The sequence below is a fragment of the Columba livia genome, chromosome 2 (genome assembly GCF_036013475.1).
Source record: "Columba livia isolate bColLiv1 breed racing homer chromosome 2, bColLiv1.pat.W.v2, whole genome shotgun sequence".
Classification (NCBI taxonomy): domain Eukaryota; kingdom Metazoa; phylum Chordata; class Aves; order Columbiformes; family Columbidae; genus Columba; species Columba livia.
The window spans coordinates 57,683,020-57,707,286 of NC_088603.1; the positions used below are offsets into that span (position 1 = coordinate 57,683,020).

The 24,267-nt window shown below is 39.1% G+C and overlaps 1 protein-coding gene across 9 annotated transcripts in view; it reads right to left on the minus strand.

The window, feature by feature from the left end:
- The window catches only part of TPK1 (thiamin pyrophosphokinase 1), a 309,285-nt gene that overhangs the window by 128,261 nt on the left and 156,757 nt on the right, over positions 1-24,267 (minus strand). The window contains exon 1 of one of the 9 annotated variants that reach the window (XM_065052111.1): positions 813-936. The exons of the other annotated variants lie outside the window; for them this stretch is intronic. The gene's annotated coding sequence lies outside the window, so the exon portion shown is untranslated. Of the gene's footprint in view, positions 1-812; positions 937-24,267 lie in introns of those variants that run through there. 9 annotated transcript variants of the gene reach the window in all.

Genomic DNA, 24,267 nt, shown 5'->3' on the forward strand with positions numbered 1-24,267 from the left:
ATTAGGAAAGGTTAGAAAAATCAATACCACACAGCAGGAAAGAAAACAATAGATTGCATCTGATGACGATATAACTTTGCTGAATGATAGGATGAGGCACACAGAATTAGGCTTTGGCTGTTCTGTCTTATTATAGCAGTTATAGGAGGCACATTGCTAAAGAAGGAGGAGTGTGCCAGACACACATAATAGGATTATTGAACCCTATATTTCAGACAGACACAGAAATCAGACAGGCACTGAAATGTCAATCTGAACATCCCAGCATTTCTTCCACTTCTAGAAATATTATGCATCACAGTAGGTTGTGTGTTTGAAGAGAGCAGTGTATAGATGTCCATTCCCCCACGTCCTTATGAATCTCTAATTAAAAGAAAGTCATGTTTGTTCTTTCTCTAATCTTTCTGAGCATGCGAATATAATTAGGACAGAATACCTAAAATAAAAGTACCATTTGTACTCTCTCTCCAAGACCCTCCTATGGCAAGCCATTTGAGTCTATCGTTTGAAGCCTGTGTCTGGCTGTGCTCACTTAGTGCACCAGTGACATCCAGTTCAGTCTTTTAACAATTCCTGTTGCACTGAGGCTCAATTTTGAGGTATCAATCTCAACACAGATGCATTTATATATAGTGTAAATGGTGGAAACAGGAAAACCATGCATCCTGAAGCTAAAAGAGAAGAAGGGGGACAGTTTATAGAGCCCCCCCAAACTACAGCACAGACAAATTAAGTTTAAAGGAACCTATAAAAATTAAATGGTATTTCTAAACACTCTGCTTCCCATAGACCTCACCTGCCATCTCACCTACCTAAATAGTAATGGGTCAATCCCAACACCTCACAGACGAACTCAGTAAGAGCTGCAAACTCACAGAACTGTTTCATCTGGTCCAATCTCTCAGAATAGGTTAGATTATCTCAGGTTGCACAAGGCAAACTGGGATCTCTTGTATTACAAACTGTCGTTTGTAATACCAGTTTGTAAAACCAGTTTCCCCCAGCTTTTTCTCACACATCCTGTGCTCCAGTCTTCCCTAACACACATTTCCCTTACTTGCGCCATATCAGTATGCAATATTTCCACCTCAGAGAATTTGAAATGGTCAAACAGCAGCAAGAAGATAGAGGGGTGCCTAGTTCTCTCACTCTTGTTTTGTTTTGTTTTTTTTAGTGTACATTTCTAGCCCATGGGAATTTCAGTCATCTCACTCCTCCAGTATCCTATTCCACTTTTGCCCACTTAGGGAATAGCCCTAAACCTCCACGTTCTTTGTATACTAGCTGCAGTGACCTGAATGTTTTGAACCCCTCAAATTTTCATACCAAATATGTAGACAAGTATTTACACTCCAAATTGGACTCAATGCAGTTGATACTGAAGAACAACTGTAGAAAAAGCATATGTGGCTCCAAGCAAAGTGCTGCTCTAGACCACACACCAATGAAAAGAAAGGGAAACATGTTTGGGAAACATTTCTTGCAGAGATGGCAGTCACCCAGACAGGGGTCATCTCTGTTGTTGGCCCAGTGTTTCACAGCCCATCCAAAACAGCTCTCTCAGAATGGAAAGCAAGTCTAGCATGGGATAAAAATGAAGCAGACTAGAATGTCATGTGAGGTTTCTGAAACATTCAAAGACATAGGATTGGAAAAAGATAGAACATCTAGCTTAGAGCCACTGATAGGCATAAAAGTTGCACAGATGTCCCACAGGCCATAAGTTACCGGAGACTGATGTAGTAAGATGGTACCAAAAACGAAGGAGCTGGTTTATCTCTATGAATTACAAACCATCAGGAAATTAGAGAACTGAATCCCTTTGCATTTTGGGATCAGGACGCAAGTATGGAAGGCAAAGCAGTGAGGTTCACCAATTTCTTTGGGGAATTTCAAATACTGTTGGACAGCTTCTCTTGTGATCAGCTTAGTTGTATGAACTGCGTTTTGATTTCTGTAGTAGAGAACAAAACAAATATGTGTTATTGGTGAAAATTATTTTGGATATTGAAATAGGCAAAAATACATAATTAAGTGAAATGCATTTCCTTTCAGTTTTTGGACTCAAATTTGGCTGACTGCTTGGCATTAGCACAAAGCTAATACTGTACAGATTGCTTGGCCCTCAGTTTTGGGGTGGATGATGTTTTGACTCATCCAATTGCACATTAAGTGGTGTTGCCATTCAGATTAACTAAAAGAATTTATTAATCATGTTGAAGCATGTGCACTGGAAGCCAAATAACTGAAATCCACACTCAAGCGAAAGCCCCATTACTGAAAAACAAACCAAGAATATTTGGTTTTGACCACTGCTTGATTTATTAAACAAGTACTATCTGGTGGCATGACCCAAAAACAGTCAATATATGTAAACATATGCACACCTCCATAAACCAAAAGCTACATGAACTTGTCAAATTTGACAAGCACTAAAAAAAAGAGCTTTGTAGTTGAAACTTTGACTGCAACAGCTGCAGCCTCTCCTCCCTTCCCCTATTTCTATTTTGATATGGTCCTTTTTGAAGTAAATAAAATGTTTCCTGGTTTTGTTTTTAATGAGGCAGCATGTGGCTTCTGGTAGACAATAGCTTTTTTTATACCATATATTTGATGTTGAGATAGCAGCAATGAAAGAGTTCTTCTGCATTAATTAGGTTGCCCCCTTTCAAAAGAAAAGTCTATTGTTCATGAAATCATGGCAATTACTTAAAATGAACAAAATATGAGTCTGTTTATTTGGTATTTGACCAATACCAAAGAAAGCAAACATGTCTTGTTTGCCACCTATAACAAACTGAAAAGCAGAAAACCAGAGGTTTCTAAATCTAAGCAACCAAAGAAAACCCCTCACAAATTTTAAAACAAATAAACAAACACAAACAGGAAACAAAAATCAAACAGCACAGCTAACATTCCATTTACTGGATAAATTCCCAGTATTTATCTGTACTGAAGCAAATTTGTCTGATTTGTTAAGTTTGGCGCACGAAAGCAAACATTTTAAACACTCACCCAAAGGTCAGAAAGTGCAATAAAATATGTGTCATTGCAACACCTTTATCAGAAGACCACTAAGATCTTTTCAAAATTCTAAATAACCAAGTGAAAAGGTAAGAGTGTCGCATGAGAAAACTGAGGTAGAAGGGTCTGTCAAGAGATGGCAGTCTCATACATACAGCCCGTATCTCTCCATACCCATTTCTGGAGTTTAAACACCAGACCTACATTTGTACATCCCTATGCAACCCAGACATGTTATTTCTCCAATCTGATGATTGAAACCAAGCACAGCGCAGCAGTGACAGCCACCTGCTATTTTTGGATCTTCTTTGAAATTTCCCTTGTGTGCCCTTCCTTGCCTGAAAAACAAAGGTTTAGAGAGAGGAGTTTCAATTGATGGTCAGGCTCCCTCTGTAATCAGTACCATGAAAAGCTTCTGTCTCCCAAGCTGATTAGGCCTTTTGTATCCTAATCTATTGATAGGACTGAATACGGTACCTTGCTTTTCTTGGAAAACAACTTGGAATTGCTACTCTGTCTGTGTGCATTTAGGCATGAAGATATGAGGTAGCTCGTGTAAGGGAAATCAGAGTGCTGGAATAGCACCAGCCTTTGACAGAAGGGAAGCACATGCCACTGACTGCAGACGGCATAAGCCACTATCCAGTCACATCAATGAGAGTCTTTTTTGTTGACTTGGATGCACTTTGAACCAAGACTAAGATCTGCAACATTTCTAAAATGCTGTAACTACACTTGAACACATAGTAAAACTAATACTATCTTTGGCACTCACACCAATGACAACGCAAGTGAGTCAAGCACTCTCCTGAAATAAAGCAGGAAACAGAAAAGCTGCCACATACACTAATCCTATGCCCCACAAAGCTGAAGAGTATGACATGCTGTATTCCTTGCAGTTCAATCATCTGAGGTAGCTTTTACAAGGTGGGAGGGAGAGAGAAAGGCTACCTGCATTTCAAATTACAACACTTTATGCACAGAAACCAAACAGGTGTGGTGTTTTGGTTTTGTTGTTTGATTTAATTAAAACTTCTTCGGGTTAACAGCTTTTGTCTTTTATCACATAGGATGACGGACACTCTGAAGAACTAAAGTTAATAAGCAGACAATGTATTTGAATCAACTCTAGTTTCCAGACTGACCACTAACTCCCAAGATTCATCTCAAGGTAAGAAAAACAAGGAGAAAACAGCATGACTTGTACTGGAGTACTTTCAAGGATTTGTGCTGGGAAATTTTAGCCATCCTAAACACCATCTTAATGACCCTTTGCCAGCAACCTAGGGACCCAAGAGCACTGTGACTGTGAAAAATGCATAGAATATAGCAAAGGAAATGTTAAAGTGGATGGCACAAAACTCCCTGCAAGGCATTTCTAATCATTATTCTTATTTAAATATATATGACCAGTACAGTTAGTCTCTCTCTTGCATTCAGACAGGCTTTATGTGAGAAAATTCTTGTTCCTCATCTACTATATACCAGTATGTCCATAGTTTGAGAGATATGTAATCGATCTGAAAATAATTTGGACTGTGAGAGTGGAGCTGCATCTCAGATATCAACGACTGGACAGAATTAATTAAGACCAGGCCCCAAATTTGAGTTATACTCACGAAAAATGGTACTTTCTCACACAACTCTGTCTACATGTAGCAGAAGAGTACAAAGTGATTCAAAGATTTTGCTTATCTAAAGACAGCAAATTGAAAAAAGAAATATCCTCCTATCGTGGATAAACCTCCAAAATTTGTGCTAGCAATACAATTCAGTAGCTCATTTTTCTTGTTGGTATTGGCATATTAAAGAAAATAGCAAACTTACTCCCAAGATTGATCCTTCAGGAAAGTCACTGATTACTTCCCACTGCTTGTTATTTTTCCTTTATGAACCAGCTGGCTGCCTTTAATTTGTGTATTAATTTCTAACTTGGCTAGGTATGTGACTAGATAACACTTTCCCCCCGCCTCCACCTTTTTATTGCGCTGACAGTTTCTAAAACCTCTCAGCCTCAGCATAAGAGTTGTATGTTCCAAAGAATAGAAGAAACTTTCTGTAGGGTGAGTTTATTAATTGTCTAGAATACCCCATTGTTTCAGGATAATTTCATATAGATCAAAAGAAGGATGGTGGACTATACATATCCTTAGCCCAATTCAGGTCTGCTTCTGCGTTCAACATTTTCAATTATATGCCTGGCCCCTCTTCCCCCTCCTTCAGTTTTGCAGTCTTCTTTCCAGTCATATTTCTCTTTCTCTGTGAAGGGAATGGCTAATTTAAATTTATGGATGTCTCCTTTGCTTTCTCCAGGCAGATCATCTGGGACAGGCAGACTATATAACATTTCCACTATGTGCTGGTGCCTGAGAAAGGCGGCAGGTTTACATTGTGGAAAACTGGGCATCTCCCAGCACTGCTACACCAGGTCTACATCCTGGTTATATATTTATACGACACCAGAAACAATAATGCAGAGTGAAGTTAATACTTCATTGTTAACCATGCTTACTCCACACTAACTACAGGCAGAAAATAAACACATGAAAGAGGGGGTGCCAAAGTCAAAGGGCACATTGGTGTTTATTTAACTATAATGTTGTTTACTGAACTGAATTTTATGGGTCCAAGAATTATAAAGACTGAATAGATTAACAATGCCTAATCTTCATGAAGACGAGTGAAACAGGTCTCCTAAATTAAAAATAAAATAAAATTAAATTATTCTGTATTTCAACAAGTGATATTGCAAAGATAATAACAAATGAAAATTCATAATAATAACAACAATAACAAAACCAACAACAACCACCATCTAGCTGAACAGTCCTTTTCCAAAGATCACCAAACCATGCGGGAGCAATGAACCCAAGTAATTGACATGCTGACATTTTGACAGACATAAGGGGAAGCTCAGGAAAATCAAACCCCTGCCCAGCAGAGCAGGTCTGACTTCATCACTAGGAAGTGTTCCACTGAGTGCGAACACATTTCCAAGTGTAATTCAGGATATTTGCTATATTTCCGCATAACAGAGGTAGATTCTTGAATAATAAAAGGTCACATATCATATTCACACCGTTGCTGCATTTTTGATTTGTGGAGGGCTTCAGCTACTCTGAATTGCAATGTGAGGCTGCTGAACAAACATTTAGTCTTTAGGTCTGACAGCACTTCACTACCTGGTAAGCTAAAACCAGTTTTATCTTCCAGGCCTACTTCTAGGCCTGCCTTTTCAATAGACAGGTTTAGAAAGAAAGAACACCTCACAATTGGGCTGAACATCCTTCTCCCCATCTCTTTTCCACATGATATATAAACAACTACTCGTGGGCTTTGCAATATGAGATTTTGCATTGATATACCCTAGGTCTCTCCTAGTAGGATTTTTTTTTTTCTTTATATAGCAACACTGATTTCTAAAGTCTACCAGTGGTACTTCTAGCTCTCCTTACAGACAGCTATGGTCCCTGGCAAAGACAAGCTAACACAACATAGTAGACACAGACTGCAAAACGCACTATGTTCTAACAGGGTCTGTTCAGAACCCACTCCACTAGCCATCCAGTGGGCTGTGATCAGCCACAGTCCACCGGATATGTTATATTTTAAGAGATATATGTCCATCTCCAGAAAGCGGGGCTCCCGGTCTGATATCTATGAATGCTGGAGTGTATGTCTTAAGTGGATCACCCAAAACAGATATCTATGTGAAAGATCAGATCCTATGATCTTCCCCAGCACGACTGAGAGCAGAATTTGGCCTCATGCCATCTGTTGTTGACAAAGGGCAAAGGAACAGTCAGGGCACATTCATAATTCAAAATGCAAGCCACAGCCATTTGTGCTAAGTTCTGTAACTGGTTTGCAGAAATTGAATGCAACAAAAAAAGCAGAGATACATATTTCACTAAAATACAAATGGAAGTTTCTAAAGGAGCTGGCTGCACACATGAGGGCAGACTGGCCTAACAGACTATCTGCAACATGCAAGGATGCAAGACAAGCCATTTCCCTGTCTGCTGCCTAGACAAAGCACGAAGCTCTGGAGCATCCTGCCGTGCTTCGAGCATCCCATCAGTTATACAGGCTAACATGATTGCTGTGTGAACCTGATCTAACATTCATTGATACCAATACTCAGGACAGTAAGGCGCAATATAAAATTTCCATAACGCCATATTCTACTGCATAATCACATCAGGGAGCTTCTCCTTTTCTGCTTCCCTTCGTTCTACCCATCCACTATTTTAAACTACTGCTGTTAGAAAGAAAAGAAGAAAAGATATCAAGACCTGCTTGTGCATTTTGATCAGAAATCTAAAAAAAAGCTCACACCTTCGAAAAATCTCTGAGAAGAGACATCAGAAGCTCAGCAGGGCTATATTTTTCACTTTTTGAAGGGGCAAGTTTAAATTTTTTTAAACTTATGCAAGTCTTCCCCACATATCAATTATTTTGACTGAATCTTGCCTGACCTATAAGCTTGAAGCAGATCCATGTGGAGATAGCAAGATATGCAGGTACATATGTCCCCAAATTCTGAAGTTTTCAGAATATTTGGCGCTTTTCCAGCTGGGGTTTGCAGACAATTATTATGTCCCTACCACAGTCAATGCTGTGATTGCAAAGTGGAGTGGACCTAATCAAGCTTTAGCGGGCAACAAGCTCAGCACAGGCTCTACCTGAAAGCCTCTGTCTTCTCTGGTGGGTCTTACAGTCTAAACAGATCTAAATACTGCCACTGCTTCTAGGAAGCCAGCTAGCACAATGACCTATTTCATGGATAGGTGGGTTATATCTACGCTGAGCAGGCACAGAACAGCTCTATGGGCACATCAATGCCAGACCTGGCTCTACCACTCAAAAGCCTCCCGCTACAAAGCAGTTTCAAGCAATGATGAACATTAGTGATTGCCCTTAAACCCATTCTGTTAAAGATTTGTCAGACATTTCTGAAGGTATGAGGGTACTTGCAAAGAAAATGTTTCCTAAATGTTTTGCAGGGCTGGATTTGCTGTGAGAAGGAAATGCATACATTAACAGGATGATAAAACATGCACATTAAACTAACCTTTTCAGTCATCCTGTCTGTCTTTGTAACAAGAAAGTTTTTCTCCAGTATACCCTCAAGTGTTGTGTTCAGTTTACTTAAAAGATTTTTCAAGCCTTGGAGGTCTTGCTCTTTTCCAGCAGAAAAGTGTACCACACCACATGAGATCCTGCTATGTGTTTCTCCTGATATTTACCGAAGTCTTTTTTATGCAGCCATATCCCCCCTTGCACGCAGGAGTGACATAAGTACAAATCCCCAGTCCAAGCCGATGCCCAGTAACACTTTCTCTCTTTCCCAATCTTTCTTTAAACTCACGTTTCCAAATCCCTAGCATCCAGACAGAGAAAACATCAACGACAAGCCTATAGACAAGCAATACCTGTGGTATATAAAAAGCAGCCTTTCTCTACTGACAGAAGGCATTAGAGTTGCTCTCCTTTTTCGTAGGAACTCAACATGCTTTTCCTTACACAATGAGATGGCAGTCCTCTGCTTGAATTGGACCACAAAAATTATGTGTTGAGAGGCTTTGCTTTTCAAGCTGCAGATCATATTCTAAATGTCAACAGATTCCAGTACATTCAGACACTTAATTTTCCTTTAAACAAGTCAAAACTCCCTCTACACCTTTCATTCCATGTCTGCCTAATTACTAGTTGTCCACCCATGCCATCTGGAGACATTGCCCTACTTTTACTATTCATTGCAAATTAGTCATCTCTTTGCCACTGTTCAGATTTATAATCAGAAGGAAACTGTCTTTCAGTCAAGGCACTGAGATAATGTTCACCAACTAAGGGTTCAGCCACTGATGCTGCCACAGGAATCTTGCATGATCTGGGCAAGCCATCAGTGCACAGCCCCACAGTCATATTTGGGCACTAAGTGGTTCCCAGCTTCTGTGGGTGTTAGGCTTTGATTTTGACCTCTCTCCACCCCAGTCCTGCAAGTTTTGGCCTCTCTCCATCTCAGTCCTGCAAATTTTGGCCTCTCTCCATCTCAGTCCTGCAAGTGTGCAATAAACTAATACTTCTAGCATGCACTGTGAAGATATGTGAATAAGCATCCAAGAGGTAGTCTATATGGCAACAAGACACAGACATGTAACATAGCCATAATCCTAATCAGATAAACAACTGCTTGAGGCAAATGCCTAGCTCTTCTCCACAATTTTTTTAAGACATAGCCATGCATGAACATCCGTGATTTTCCCATATTAAAATGATTTTAAAACTTAATTTCTTCACCTTGACTTTTACAGGGAAAAAGAAGTTAGTAGTAATCATCACCTCTTTTGCATCCTCATTTTAGGTATCATAGAAGCTTTTGCCTCCTTTGGAAACTCAAATACTGTGCACTCTAGAATTACATGGTGCATCAAGTAAAAATAAAAATACCACAACAGGGGAAGTATGCAACTTGCTTATTTTTTCATTTGAATGAATCACATTTGGGATTGACAGTGGAAATGGTTTTGCAGCAGATTTAAAGCAAAAGCTGGTTTTCTGATCAAATTATATTATTACTAAGTAGAAGAAGATAGTTATTTGATACTTTCTTCATGTAAACTTGAAGAACCACTGCTGCACTTCCAGATATTTTATGTGAAGTCAGTACTTTTATTCCCTAGATACTTCCTTTCCAACTTTTTGTGCATGTAACGCAAATGAAATTCTGAACTGCAGTTTTCAATTTGTTGTTTTGAATGTGACGATCTAACACTTTTGAGGTCCCTTCCAATCCCCAACATTCTGTGATTCTGTGTGAAATTGGTATCTGAATGCAGTCTAGTGAAAAGTAAAATACATTGTTTTCAATGGGTTTACTGGAAAAAACCCTAGAACCACTGTGATCAACTCATTCAAATTATCATTAAGCAAGAAAAGGATTTTGTTAGCTTGTTAGAATGGAAGTAGAAGAGAACTACCACAGACTTAGGTAAAAATACGTGATTAAGTTTTGCAAAAGACCATAACACATGCCTTCTGACCGCAGGAGCATTTTCCTCCATTTCTACCAAACTCATTCAAAATTTTGCTAATATTAAACTTCAAACAGTGCTATACCACTCGACATTTAATTTAATTTAACTACTTATTTGTTCCAAATAATTTGGTGGAGAGTGAACAGAGCTCATTTAAATGGAGCTAAGACTATCATATGCAAGAAGAAATACAGTCCCTCATTCAAGAAGAATTAGCAGGTTACTGTAAATAACATCTGCACACTTACTGTAAATCATTTTGGTGACAGAAGGTACTGCCATGCAGGCTGATCAACATTACCAATGAAGCACAACCAATTATTTTGATATGTTCGTATGACAGATTGCTGTTATTATTCAACATTAGGATGTCTGATGTAGTTGCATAGGGCTGTCATCCCCCCAGCTTCTTGTTTTGTATTCTCAAAAAAGCATCTCTGCAAAAATTAAATAAAGGTGAGAAAGGGGCATGAGCATTTTCTTTCACTTGCATCATGTAGAGTTCAACTTCAAGACACAACTTTTCTTAACTTCCAGCAATCCGTAACTCACCTTGAAATGCATACAAATGATCTTGTGTCATACCTGCAGCACCTTCCATCATCACCAGTGGCTGCAACCAGAACTCAACCAACATCTACACTTTGCATGATGCAACGCTGAACCAAGCTTCCTCTTCCTGCTGAGATGGAGTAACTAAAAGCAAGATCTCTCTTTGCTTCAGGAAAATATGCCATTTTCTCCAAGTTTATTGAACTGACAAAGCACAGTTGCTTTATCTATGGATCATCACAAATGGGCCACAGTAATTCTGGTCACATTCTATCACTGCTGCTAGGCCAACACCGGTGTAAGGCGCAGAGCTTCTAGGAGACAGGAGACTTCCACAGTCCTTGAAAGACCCTCTTAGACTTGAGGGCCACACAACTGTATTTCAAGGGATTCAGCTGTTTCTTCCTGAAGACACGGAAGATTAGAAAAAAGAGATATAAATAATGAATTTAGGTAGCAAAAAACAGAGAATAGAAACATATGCCAGAAGACACTGTTGCACAGACTGACTGGCAAAGCAGAGGAAATACCTATGAAAGTGTGAAGACAGCAAGAGAGTCCAAACGCTACAGCTGGATTTGCTACTGAGATTTGGATAATTCCGTGTTTACCTTGCATTTCATTTTTCATGGTATCTTATATTTTTTGAGTAACTAATGAACTATTGCCCTCAGATACTTATTTTTACATACCACATTCATCCCAATGGGAGTTCTGAAAGCACTGTCAACCACTAACAATTATATTGTTGTGAACAGCCCATCTCTGAGAAGGCTGATGTGCTGCCTGCATCTCTTATCCAATTTTATTTTCTTTAAAAGCAATGCATCTAATAGTTGTTTAATCCTGAACCCCCTATCGCCTTGAGAATATCCAGTGACTCAAACAGAAGTTAATGATCTGAGAGGATATTCCTGCTGCACCACCCAGCTCTCACTTTTTCCTCTTCCATTCCAAATATTCAATTATTTGATTTCCCATGTTGCAACTCACTAACCACTTTCCTAGATTTCTAGCTCAGAAGCAGAAAGACAGACAGTATAAAATGCAAACTGTGAGGAAAGCAGCAACCTATTGCTCCCAACAGTGGCCCTTCCCTATTCACTAGTGGCCCATTCCTGCTCTTTATAACTTAGTTTCTATGTCCAAACCTTTTGGTCAAAAAGCTGCTTCAGACAAGATCCACTGTGTCAGCACCTCAGCCCTCCAGGCAAGCTTTGGCAAAGGCCAACCCTTCTGTAGGCCAACCACATCTCAAAGCAAACTAAACTACTGCAACGAAAGCCATACTCTTGCTTCTGGCTTGCAGCTGAATGTGGTCTCTCCAGTTACCTTCCCCAGTTCCACACGTTGGCCCCTCCTGGCCTGACAAGCAGCCAGGGTAACTGGGGTTCCCATCACCAGCTTTGTCACCCACAGCAGGAGGGTCACCCATCCTCCCAGTCAACTCTGAAACAAGCCCATGTTTTTAACACATGGAAGATGTCTGCAATCTCTGGCTTGGCATTATCAGGAGAAACAACTGGATGGAGCAGACTGAGCCAGATGCTGATTAGTACAGTATTGAACCTGTACATCACAGTATAAGGAGGTGGGAAGGGAAGAACACTTATAGACACCTTTACCCTACCTCACCTCTGAGGTTCTTCTTCACTTAGTTTTTTCCTAATGACTATGAAAGGAGATGAATGTGTGAATCAGCTCTCAAGAAGTACTGAATGATGCAAGCTCTCATTCTGCAGAAACAATACAGGGAAGGCAAGAGTCCTTGAACAGATTTTGAAAAACTCTGACAAGGCATCTTATATCAGAAAATTAAGCCTTCACCTAAATGGGGAGCACAGCCCACTCTGGAATGGCTCTTGTCAAAACAGAGTGGGGGATGGTGGAAAAGGTGTGGAAGAAAATGACCTAAACAATAAAGCAAGAGGGACAGGGGAAACAAAGTATTTAGAAATACATGGGAATGGTTCACTGAGTCAATACATCGGCCTAGGAACGTTGGACAAATGTTCCTTGCAAGGCATTCCTGATAAACTGAAATTGCTAGTGATAATATGTATTATCCCGTTTTCTGTAACTGTGCATAATCCCCAACCTAACATCATCCCTTTCTCTGTTATTGATTCATCTCGGGCCATCCTTCTTCTGTACCAAGTAGCAAAATAGCACTAACAGGATTAAATCAAGTACCTGCTTTTAAGTAAGCTATTAGTAAAATTCTAGGGAGTCAGGCGGGTGGGGAGACTAAACACTGTCTATTTGATTGTACCACAACAGTAGCTTTTCTTGCTCAGTAGTATGCTTACAGAAACAGCTTTTTCGGCTGAAAAATGAATCACAGCAGACTTTATTACTTCCCATAATACAGAAAGATAAAGATGACTACTGTAATAATTGTGTTATGCTATAATTACACATAGTAACCAAATGTCAAGGGCATGGCAATGCTCTGGAACTACTTTGAATTCTAAATATTCTGTGTATTACTTAGGCAGTTGTTAAGCTTTCTTGTATTGATTAGCAGCCTACAACACAACAAGTGAAACCCCAGTGCACAAGCACTGCTCCCTCCATGCCAGCTCTGTGCAGAACTGCTGCAGACACCTTCGTGTCATGTTCCCGGGTTCGGGAGAGCTGCAGGTTGTGCTGCAGACACACTCAGGTCAATCAGGATAAAGATGTCCCAGGGGACACCTAATAAGCTTGGCCTCAAAGTGGGAAACGAAGCCCATCCCGGAAGGGGAGGCTGGGAAGAGAAGTAGAAAGGAGAAAAGACAAGAAATGTTACCAGTGGCTTTAAGGGAAGTCTAAAAAAGATCTGCAGTCATTTTACCAGGTAAATGCATCACATTCAATTGAGGAAGGGACTATAATGTAGACAGGCAGAAAAGAGTTACACATACAGGAATCTGTAGCCAGCATCTACCAATATTTAAAAGGAGAACTGAAGTGATATTCAGCTGAAATACCTAACTGTCCTTAGACCACCAAATTAATTCCTCAGATGAGCTGTAGACACCAAGTTTCATTAATTTAGCCAGGAGCACTAAGCCTGACAGCCTGCAGTTCAACCAGAAACCAGAGGTATCGGGCACACAATTGGTTCTGGAATGAGCATGGCAAAGGAACATTATATATGACAAGGAAGGGGGGAAAAAAAAATAAATTAAAAAAAAAAAAATCCATTGTGTGTCTAATCCTCCTTACGACTCTATATCCTGTACTATATCTCCTGTCTTAGTTGAGGGAAATGCATTCTCTCTTTTTGCATTGTATTTCCACAGTACCTGAGAAAATGGTAACATAAATAATAAATAGCAATAAAATATCAATCACAGCTACAGGCTTGTAACCCACTCCACAAACTGGACATTTGATCTGGAAGCTGCTTGATACAGGAGGACACAAGAGAGAGCAGATAAAAAGCTGCATCCATCTACAGCAAAGATGCATATCTACTTCACTTAATTTCAATTATAACCCTTTCAGGATATTCATACAGACTAATCAGATTAGCATATCTGTAGACTGTCTCCTCCGACGGATTGTCTGAATTTCTTACCTAAAATTTGCATGAAACACAGGAGCTGGTTTATCTGGAGGTCAAACAGGAGATGTGATCTGAGAAATTTGTTTGCAGTTTTTTGTAGCTCAAAGGCACAAAGGTTTGAAGTTCTGCCAAAAAGCAAAGTTTCACTGTAGTAGCAGCTCATCTGGATTAGTAAATTTAGTTAAGTGAAAATCAGTCTTCAGCTCTTCAAGTATGAAGATTCTGTTTTCTATGAAAAATCCTTACAATGCACATGCCAGCAGTTATAAAAATGCAGGAAAATTAATTAAGAAAAAAGGGATACACTTTAACATTGTTAGTTTATTGAATATCAAAATAATGATGATTAAGAGCTGAATCTATGAATCATGGGGTTTTTATCATAAAAAAAACTTAGGACTATACTTTTGCTCTATTAGTCTTTGTTTTTGCCATATTCTTTAGAAAACACCAAGAGATCTACCAGACTTGGGGGAAAAAATCCTGGAATAGTCTTTGTGGCAATAATCAACCTAATTTTCCAATATTGAAAAAAGGAATGTTGGTATCAACATTCAAATTAGGCTTATTCTCATCCTACACTATTTAACAAGATTTAATCTATCAATTGTCAAATTAACCAATAAAGTCATTAAAATGAAATGCACACTCTCTCCACAACAGATGCAAATCACATCAGGTCACATTAAACTGGCTATTTAAAACATGCAGAAGAAAAATAACTCAAGATTGTTAAATCCAGTTTTGCTTCTAAATTACTTGTTATTGCAGATTAAATGGGTTTAAAGAGCAAACAAACAAAAAAATCACCTGCGCTGCTTATTTTTAATGATGAGAATTGCAACTAGAAAACCAGATGCATGGATTCTGTTCTTTAGAATCAAGATGGTTTCACCAAGGTCACAGAAGCCTCTGAACTGATGATCCAAAAAAGAAAACAAAAAATTATCTTCTAAAAGAATGGTTATTTTTAAATTATATGACACTTTATCAGTTTTTGGTGTGTGCTTTTGGTGTTGTTTGTTTGTTTGGGTTTGTTTGCTTTTCTTTTGTTTTTTAAATCAAGCTGCTTTCAGATGGAAATAGAAATCCAATTAAAATGCACACAACCACCATTTCACATTTTTAAAAGCAGTGAAAGATTCTCATTAAATTCTAGGACAGGTAGGATTGTCCTGTCTCATCAAATTCAATCCTGTGCTGCCATGGGAAACATGTCATGAAATATTTCTCATAAACTTTCTAGCATCCATTTTAAAAATCACTCAGGCTTTTTCTTCATCAACTACAATCTCCTGGAAGGCTCATTCCTTCAATGGACAATAGCACACTTCTAATTTGCAGCTTGATTTGAATGGATCTTAAACCAATATTATTTTTAATCTCCTCCAACCCTAATGTTTAGCCCCTTTATATTAACATATTTATTTAATTTTAATTTCATTAGGCTAAACAAGACAAACTGGTTTAGCCTGTTCTCATAAAACAGGCTGTTGAGACCCCTGCTCTTTTTAGCAGGTGCTTTTTGAGACTTCTCCAGGTTCATCTTATTTGGAGATGGGTTATCGCAGTTGCACGTGATGTTCCAGGGTGGCATCAAAACTTTCCACAGCGGCACTAAATGAGATCCACCTGCTGGCTGTGAATCCTTCCTTCATCATGGGATCATCTTTGTTCCTGCTGCTGCCACGTATCTCCAGTGTCATTAAGGCTCTATCTTCTCCTGCAGATGCCATTGCGAGCCTGAGATGTGACACTCGGAAACTGAGTCTCCTGACTCCATTTTTCTGTCCAAACCAGGATGCCAACAGGAGGGTTAGCAGGCTTGTCATCCAGTGTGCAGCTGCCACTTTCTGGTAACAGTGATTTCCACTTCCATGTGCTCCTTCCCATTAGCCAGTGTACTTTTCCCCAACTTCTACTCTGTCCTCTTTCCCAAAAACTTAAAGCAGGTATCATTCAGCCATAGACTGTAGCGAGGTTGGACTCTATGATCTTGAGCGTCTCTTCCAACCAAAATGTTTCTATGATTCTAAGACGCTGACCTTCAATAACCACATTGTCCTCACAGCTTAGGTTGACCACTGCATCTTTCTGCATTTTCTAGGTAACTAAAGTTCCCATTACTACACGTGGAGCTCACAGAAGATATCTCTAACTCACTTGCACATTTTGACCTTCGAAACAGTATTTCTGCTGATCAGCCCTTTTTCTTTGCCCTGACCTCCTCCTCTCAGAAACTTCACGCTTACTCCTAATTTTCTTTCTGACTTCACATGGTTATATTTTAAGTCTTCCTTGAATATTTTTCACCTTTTGTTTACAAACCAGTTCCAGGCAGAGGGTCTTTAAGGCAAATGGGGTGGAAATCTGCCTTCTCTTCATTTAGTGCATAAGTGTCTATACAGATGGCCTTCTGTTCTCAATTTCTCAAAGCTTTCCCCTTTTGAAATACAATTATATAAGACATAAAAAAATGCCAAAACTGAAGTAGAGCACAGACTGCCCAGACTTTCTGTTCGTCTCCACAGTTCACAATTCAACTTCTGATCATTCTACCCAAAGTCTTTTTTGGCCCCCAAATCTACCAGAAGACGTTTTACTCTCTGCCAGAACTACACTGTGAATACCACAACTTATTACTTTTTCAGAGACTTTATGCTGAAAAATTTTCTGCCATCCACCAGTCAGGTATACCCGGGTTTTGCCAATTAAATAGCATTTTTCCCCCGCATGCCCAAGAACACAAACCAAAATCAGCTAGTTAGGTTTGCAGTTCCATCAAAGTTATTTCACATTAACCTTATTTTTTTATTCCTACTATTCCTGATCAGTGCATGCCTTGTAATATTTCTATTCCATCCTTGCCTGACACTTCACCATATTTCCAGTAAAGCTGTACAATTCTATTTGCATACCAATAACAATTGTAATCCTTCTTCTGTTTTGCTGCTGAGGTTCTTGTACATTAGTCAACAAAGCATTTCAGTTACTCCTCACTGACCTTATCCAATTTTCTAGCTGGGTTATGTACGTTGTCCAACTACCGCTCCAATCCACATTAAATCGTACTGCCCTCTGTTCCATGCGCTAACCCCCAGTTGTGTCTTTGTCCTCTACTAAATAAAGCAATCTTATATGCTACAGAGATATAAATAAGCTTATCTAACCACATTTTGCATTTTAAAAGTGAACTGATTTACTGGATGCACGTGGTTGAACTCGGTAGCTAGAGATAATATTGATCGTTTCTCATCACCAAGCCCTTCCGCACTTTATGAATAGTACTTCTCATCATCTCATACCTCATTTTTATTCATATACTGAAAGAGAAAATAAACCATTCCACGTTTTTCAAACCTAAGCATTGAACAGACGCCAAATGCCTACAATAAAATAATAATAATAATAAAAAAAATCTCTGACTCTACAGCAGACCCCTATCAAAAGCTTCTTTAACTTACTCTAGCTCCAAATGATCAACTAGTAACGTGGCCAGTTCTTTGTGCTTGCCTTAAACTTTCAGTTGTTCATATTTTTAAAACCATTAAAACTAAATAAGGAAGATTTTTAACTAAACTGAGGAATTTTTTAACAAAGTGTCATAATTTTCCTTTTAATTAAGTTTTCTTTTAGAAAACAAATGTATGAATTCAGTGAAATACAAATCCTCTGTTTGTTTTTTAAAACCAGTTTTGGTTTTCTGTTTTTAAATTTGGGTTTGTAATACAAAGGCAGCTGCTTATTAATCTATTATAATTAATAATAATAAAAATTAATAGCTGTTTATTAACTTCGGACAGGTATGCAGAGAACACTATATGTTTCTCAAATGGATACTCAAAGAAGTGCCTGACAAGCAGACTTCAAAAACTATATTATCTGCCAACATAGCATCTGGAAGGGTCTTCTGTCTTGTTGTCTGCAGTTCCAGGTAACTACATCCTAAACATCCTTCCATTGAATCATCAAAGACCAAAGACCTGCACCCAGGCACATAATTTGGGGTTGAAATGACTGTGACTGCGTAGCCTCATCAATAATAACACTTGCAAGGACGGGCGGCCATTTAGAAAGCATGTCTGCGTACTGTTCCGTGACCACACAACTCATTAGTACATGAATACATTTAATTAATGAATTTTTGATGATGTAATTTCAAAGCTTGGCTCTTCTGTCATGTTTTAATTCAGATTTTTGGTTCCAGCTGTAATGCTCTTACTTTGTTTATAATTCAGGCAAATCTCCCAGCAAGAAAGGCTTAGGTGCAGTCATTTTAAACTAGTGAATCAGTGAGTCATTTGGAAGTAGGGAGATTAAAAAAATATATAAGAAAGATAAGAAAGTGGGATGGCTTGCTGTGGGAAGAAAGAAATGATCTGTTGTCAGATAACAGCATAGGAAGGCATTTTCCCTGATATTACCTTCTCTGCAACTTCTTTGAAAGTGAATTTAACTAGAGGAGAGAGAGTGTAAACACCAGTAAGATGATTTAGACGCAGTTCATGTTAACAAAATTTTCTGATATTTATCAAACTACATCAGATTTACCCTAGCCCTTCAAAGCATCTTGAATTTGCCACAAAAAGTACAACACATAAATGATAAACAGTGCTCTCTAAGGAACCTTAAACTTTTTATACTATTTCCTTCCTGAATCTAACCACTCATTGTACATTGGCATCTCTCTCCTGCTCCATCACTCTCCTGCTGCAGGGAATTCTGAGCTATTCCACAGCATCCATATGCTGTCAACCCAATTACATAGAAGCAAGTTCAAGAAGAAATGTCAAATGCAATTACTGTCTTTCCCATATCACTTCATTCTTCGGCTATGCATCTACTTGCACTTCTGGTCTGCAAGCCATTTAGGGATAGCATTTACACAAAACACTTTACACACAGCTGCCCTGTATTCTATACAGGAGGACACGACCACAGGAGAATTGCCAGCTTTCACTCTAATCACCTTGTAATATCCCTCTGAGAAGGTGCCCACGTTCAATATGCTGAAAGCCTCACCATTGTAATGGTCTTAAATAAACTGAAGAGTCTGCAAATTCATTGGTTACTTCCCTTTATTAGCTATAAGACATGAACCAAGCTATTATCATGAGTTTTGGGCTTCTCTCCGCACATCAGTGCCTTGGGGAGGACCCATCCTGAACACCCTATTGCAGTCAACAGAACTGCCATTGACTTGGATGGGGACAACACCTGACACCAGTAGACGAGCTGGCCGTGTCTCCTGCAGACCTGCTGCAAGGCATTAGCATTCCTTTGGAAGCTTGGTGTCAAGATCTACAAAGCCTTATTCACAGACTCCAGTCAATTGGAACAAACCAGTTATTTCTGATTAAAAAGTTTTTTAAAATGACTTTCCAGTGCAGCACGAAGCTTGTTCTATGTTTAAAGCACAGCTTTGATTTGTATCTGTTTAAAAGCACTGAACCTCTGAAGGTTTCATGCACAGCCATGCACAGGAATACCTCCCAAGAGTTAGCAGGATGGAAGAAGGGGAGCAGAAGAGGAGCAAAGGAGAAAAATTGAGTCTTGCCACAGCCAGCTATTTGTGTTGCTGAGGGCACATCCATTCAGACCTTACTAAAATGCACAGAAATGGTAAAATTGGAGGGGAGGGCTGTCTCCCTTGGCTGGCCTGTTTCTAACTCTTCTCTGACTGTGGGAACAGCTATGTGGCAGCTGTTCGCTACCATCAGCCCAGGGCTGCAAACCCAACCAGGACAGTATGCTGAGGCTGGTGCAAGGACCGAAGCACATAGAGCAGCTTTAACTCAGTAATTAAAGGCAGGACACATCCTTGAATTTATAGCTGCCTGGAATCAGATGGAGTTGGCTTGCCCAAACGTTCAAAAAATTACAAAAAATGTCTGAAAACTTCTCCACTCCCCTCTCCAAGAGCAAGCCAGACATATTCTATCTAGAACCGCTGGAGTGTATGTGAGTTGATTCTGTTGTTGACCAAAAAAATCACTTTTAACACCGTCCTCTTCAGACCAAATTAGACTTGTTCAAGGTCTGGTGGGAGCAGAGCCCTTTTGGAACAATAACGGAACTTTAAGTGTGGAAAAAACATTTCAAGGAATTTCAGACCCCTTCTACCCTCCTGTTTTATCCCACCAGTGGGAGAATAAAATTAGAGTTGAACTGTGATATTCCCAGTTTCCACCCAGCACATGCCCCACTTTCCAGTCTGGGATGGGCTCAATATATAGAGCACATAACCTTACCAAAGAAAAGAGTTTTTTTGAATCACTCTAGAGATGTTCCCACACATTCAGCTGTGCAAGCAACTGCCGATGCCAGATCAGAAATACACCTCTGCGAGTATGCTAGGTATTGATGAGTACATTTATTTGCTCCAAAAAACAGTGATAAATACAGGATACAGAGCACATTCTGATGCCTGAAGATAACTCTCCTCTACTGTTCCTGTTAAAACTTCAATTAGGAAATGTATCTTAAAGTCCAAAGAAATACACCCATGTTTGATTTGAAAACAGAATGGATACAGGCCTCCCCTGTGAGCAATATTATCCTGTCGAATTCTCTGGGGAAAGGCTGACATTTTCCCTCTCAGAAGAGTTTTTGAAGCAGGATCCAAATAAGCCATTGGTGGATGCAGGGAAAGGGGATAGGACCACAAAGACCATTACAAGGCATTATTCTTTCCCTCTGCCTACAGCAAATTGCTTAGTACAAACCCAGTGCTAGAAGTATGGGAGTCCCAGGCAGAACAGTAATATCCAGCACAATTATTAGTCTGTTGCAAACCCTGAGATGCCTCGATGGGCAGGTCTCCAATTCTGACTTCCTCCTACAAAAACCATTTAAATAGCAATTAAAATATAAAGTATATAAATCACTATAGTGGCTATATTTCAGCATATGTTTAAACAGTAGAAGGTGAACAAAAAATTAAAAGCTTTACCTAAATATTGATATGTCAAAAGACTGGCTTTTTAATCCCTACCCTGGTCTCCAAAGGTGTCCTCCCACTGCTGAGCCTAAAAGGAGGAAGGTCTTTTCAGCTCTCAAAAGGCGGCTCCTCTTGAAGGCTACATTTTGATCTATTAAATGAAAATCTGGTATTGTTAACTAGCAATTTATGATAAACTGCAAATTCCTTACTTTAAGCATTATTATAAATTAAATGCAAAGTAAATACTTCATAAATTAGTTGTTTCAATTGGATTAAGAGTTGTGTAGACACAGCAGCAGTTGGTGCAGAATTTGGATGAAACACCTGTAAATTTACTGTGAACCCCTTCCAACTTCCATTGCAGTTATTTATGTTTTAAGCTCCTTCCATGATTTTCTATTCTTCAACTGATGAAACTCCTATCAAAGCTTGGTCAAGGATGGAATAAGCACAGATCCTCCTGTTTTATCTACAAACAAAAATATTTGAAAACGGAACAAACCCAACCAAACAAAAAAACCCCACAACACCCAAAAGAACACCACACCCCAACAACAACCCTGCACTTATTCATAATGAACGGAAAAATCTTACTTTTATATTAGGAAAATATGGTTTCCATGCATCTGTGCTTATCACACTCACTTCTTTACAGCTGCAGAAAAAATGACAGCAGAACTAATTTGCTGATGTGTCAAGGAAATGTTTCTATTCCTGTCCTGTTCTCTTTCCTACTGATGTTATCTTCATTTTTTTCTCTCTTAAAATGCTTACCTTTTTCTAACTTCTTAAAAGAGTCTCTTTTTCTCAGTTTTCATTCCTCATTTTCCTCTCCTCTGACATTTCATTTTTCTCTTTTCACTCATTTCATCACATGGGGGACTGTTTCCATTACTAAATATATCTCCTCCTCTAGTTGATTCAAGAAACTTTTATTTATTTTTCAATCAAAGGCCATCACAGCTTCTTCAAATGAAGGCACTGGAGAGCACACCAGAACACAAAGTAACTCACACTGGTCCCAAGACTCGCCGGGTTTCGGCTGAGTGTCCTGCACAGGCAGCTTATCAAACCTCACCATCCCCTCTTTGCTGGGCTCTGCTCAGCACACCCAAGGAACGCAGCAGAATTGAAACAGAAAAATGTAACTTCAGATGCCTACTGGTGACAGTGAAAACAGCAAGAGTCCAAGAGAATATTACAGTCAGGAAATACAGAAGGAAGAATTAAAAGGAGAAGGTACCAGAAAGGTTAAAGTATGAAGAAATACTGCAATTTGCCTTTCCCTACTCAGCTGTAGTTAAAGCTGCCTGAACTTCAGTTCTTTTCCTCTACTCCTCACCAGTGGTATTTTTCTATCAGTAGTGGTGTTCTTTCAAAAATTACATCTTAAGTTACATTTCCTTCTGGTATATGTGAATCCAACTTTTATTATCTGGCACTACTTACGAGTACAACTATAAGAACAAATCTTGTATTGCCATGTTTCTGACAAAATTGAAACAAACAAACAAACTGTCTGTGCTCCTGAAGCTGCACTTGAATTTTCTCATTGAACTCCACCTCTGTCTTGGTTCATGTTGAAACTCCAAATAACCTTACACTTTCATGGTTAATTAATACATGCAAGTTCAAATTTGGCAGCTTTAACTCACCCTTTGTTTCACTGACAAGCTACAACAGCATTTACCTTTTCTACCTGAGCAACACACATCATGTTCTCTTTCTTTTCCATTCAGAGGCTTGTAGAGCACTCATCTATCTGCACGAACACAAACAGACCAAATCTAACCTTGCATCTAGATTATCATCCTTGAGGTTGTGTAATTGCATTGCTGCAAGTGAAGCACTACAGATCCCTGAAAGCATGTCAGCAGCATTCCTCCTCTCCAGCCCACCACCAGAACTTCCTACTTTGAAATAAGCAAAAGACTGCATTCTGCTGCTGAAATGAGAGCCACCTGCTCTTTGGCAAGATGCACAATAGAATCATTTGCAGAGGCTGCCAAGCTGCTTCTTAAAATACTTAAAACTTGTAGCATCGGGATTTGGGGGATCTTTTTCATGGTTAATGATCAGGTTTGTGTTCGCTTTGGTGAGCTTATGGGCTCTCCCGCAACAGAATCAAGCTTACAAATCCCACAGAGCATTCAGGATGAACTTGGAGCTTGCAGCAACATTGATGAGCTGTGAGGCTGCGGGCTCTGCAGCTTCATTACTAACTGTTCTAATTAGCAGTTCATAGGCATAGGCACCAAGCTTTGTGCACCAGGAACAATTTTCTCTTAAATTCTCTAAAAAGAAAAGATGGATGTATAAATCCCACTCACATCTAAAAAGGCCTATCATCTGAGTCTTCGACCACTAGTACCACATTAAGGCTGTCTCTTCTGTGTGAAGAGGCTTAATCACAAAATAACTCAGTTCAATTTCCTTCTCCAGATTAAGTTGTCATTGTTTAAAACACCTTTTTGGCTCCTTGCACTAGAAATGAAGTTAATTCAATACATCTCTATTTTTTAAACTTTTCTGTTATTTTCTCCATCACAGGCTGACAGATCAAAGTAATGACTTCTTTCAGAGATTAACACCAGATTAAATTTTTTAAAGCTCTTGCAAGTAACTCAAATGTCTATTGCAATATAGACCCTTTCCCCTCCTCGGGCCATAACCAATGAAAGGGAGAAATAAATCTCATACTGCAACATAATATTAAACTGAAATTGGATGGAAGACTAAAATACCACCAGCATAATTTTTGTTATATGGTGCACTGTTTTCTTGCATATTCTACTGTCAGACAGTTGAGCTTCACGTAAAGTACTGTGAGAAGTAAACAACTTTTAACCTGTAAACTGTAATTTCAAACCTAAGCAAGAGAAAGACAAACCACCTCTAATAAAGTTTGATCTCTTAATTTCTATACACTGTCTCTGAAAGCTACATAACAAGCAGAAAAATGCTGCAAAGGAAAATGTAGTATCGCTTTTTTTAAGGAATGAGAACTTGGTCAAATCGCATTCTCAATCCTATTAGATACATTAGGGCCTGACTCAGGTCCTAATAAATGTACACAGTGACTCTCAATGACCTCAAAACTTGCTGAATCTCTGTGATATTATATTGATCTTACAACACAAGAAGGACTTTGCTGT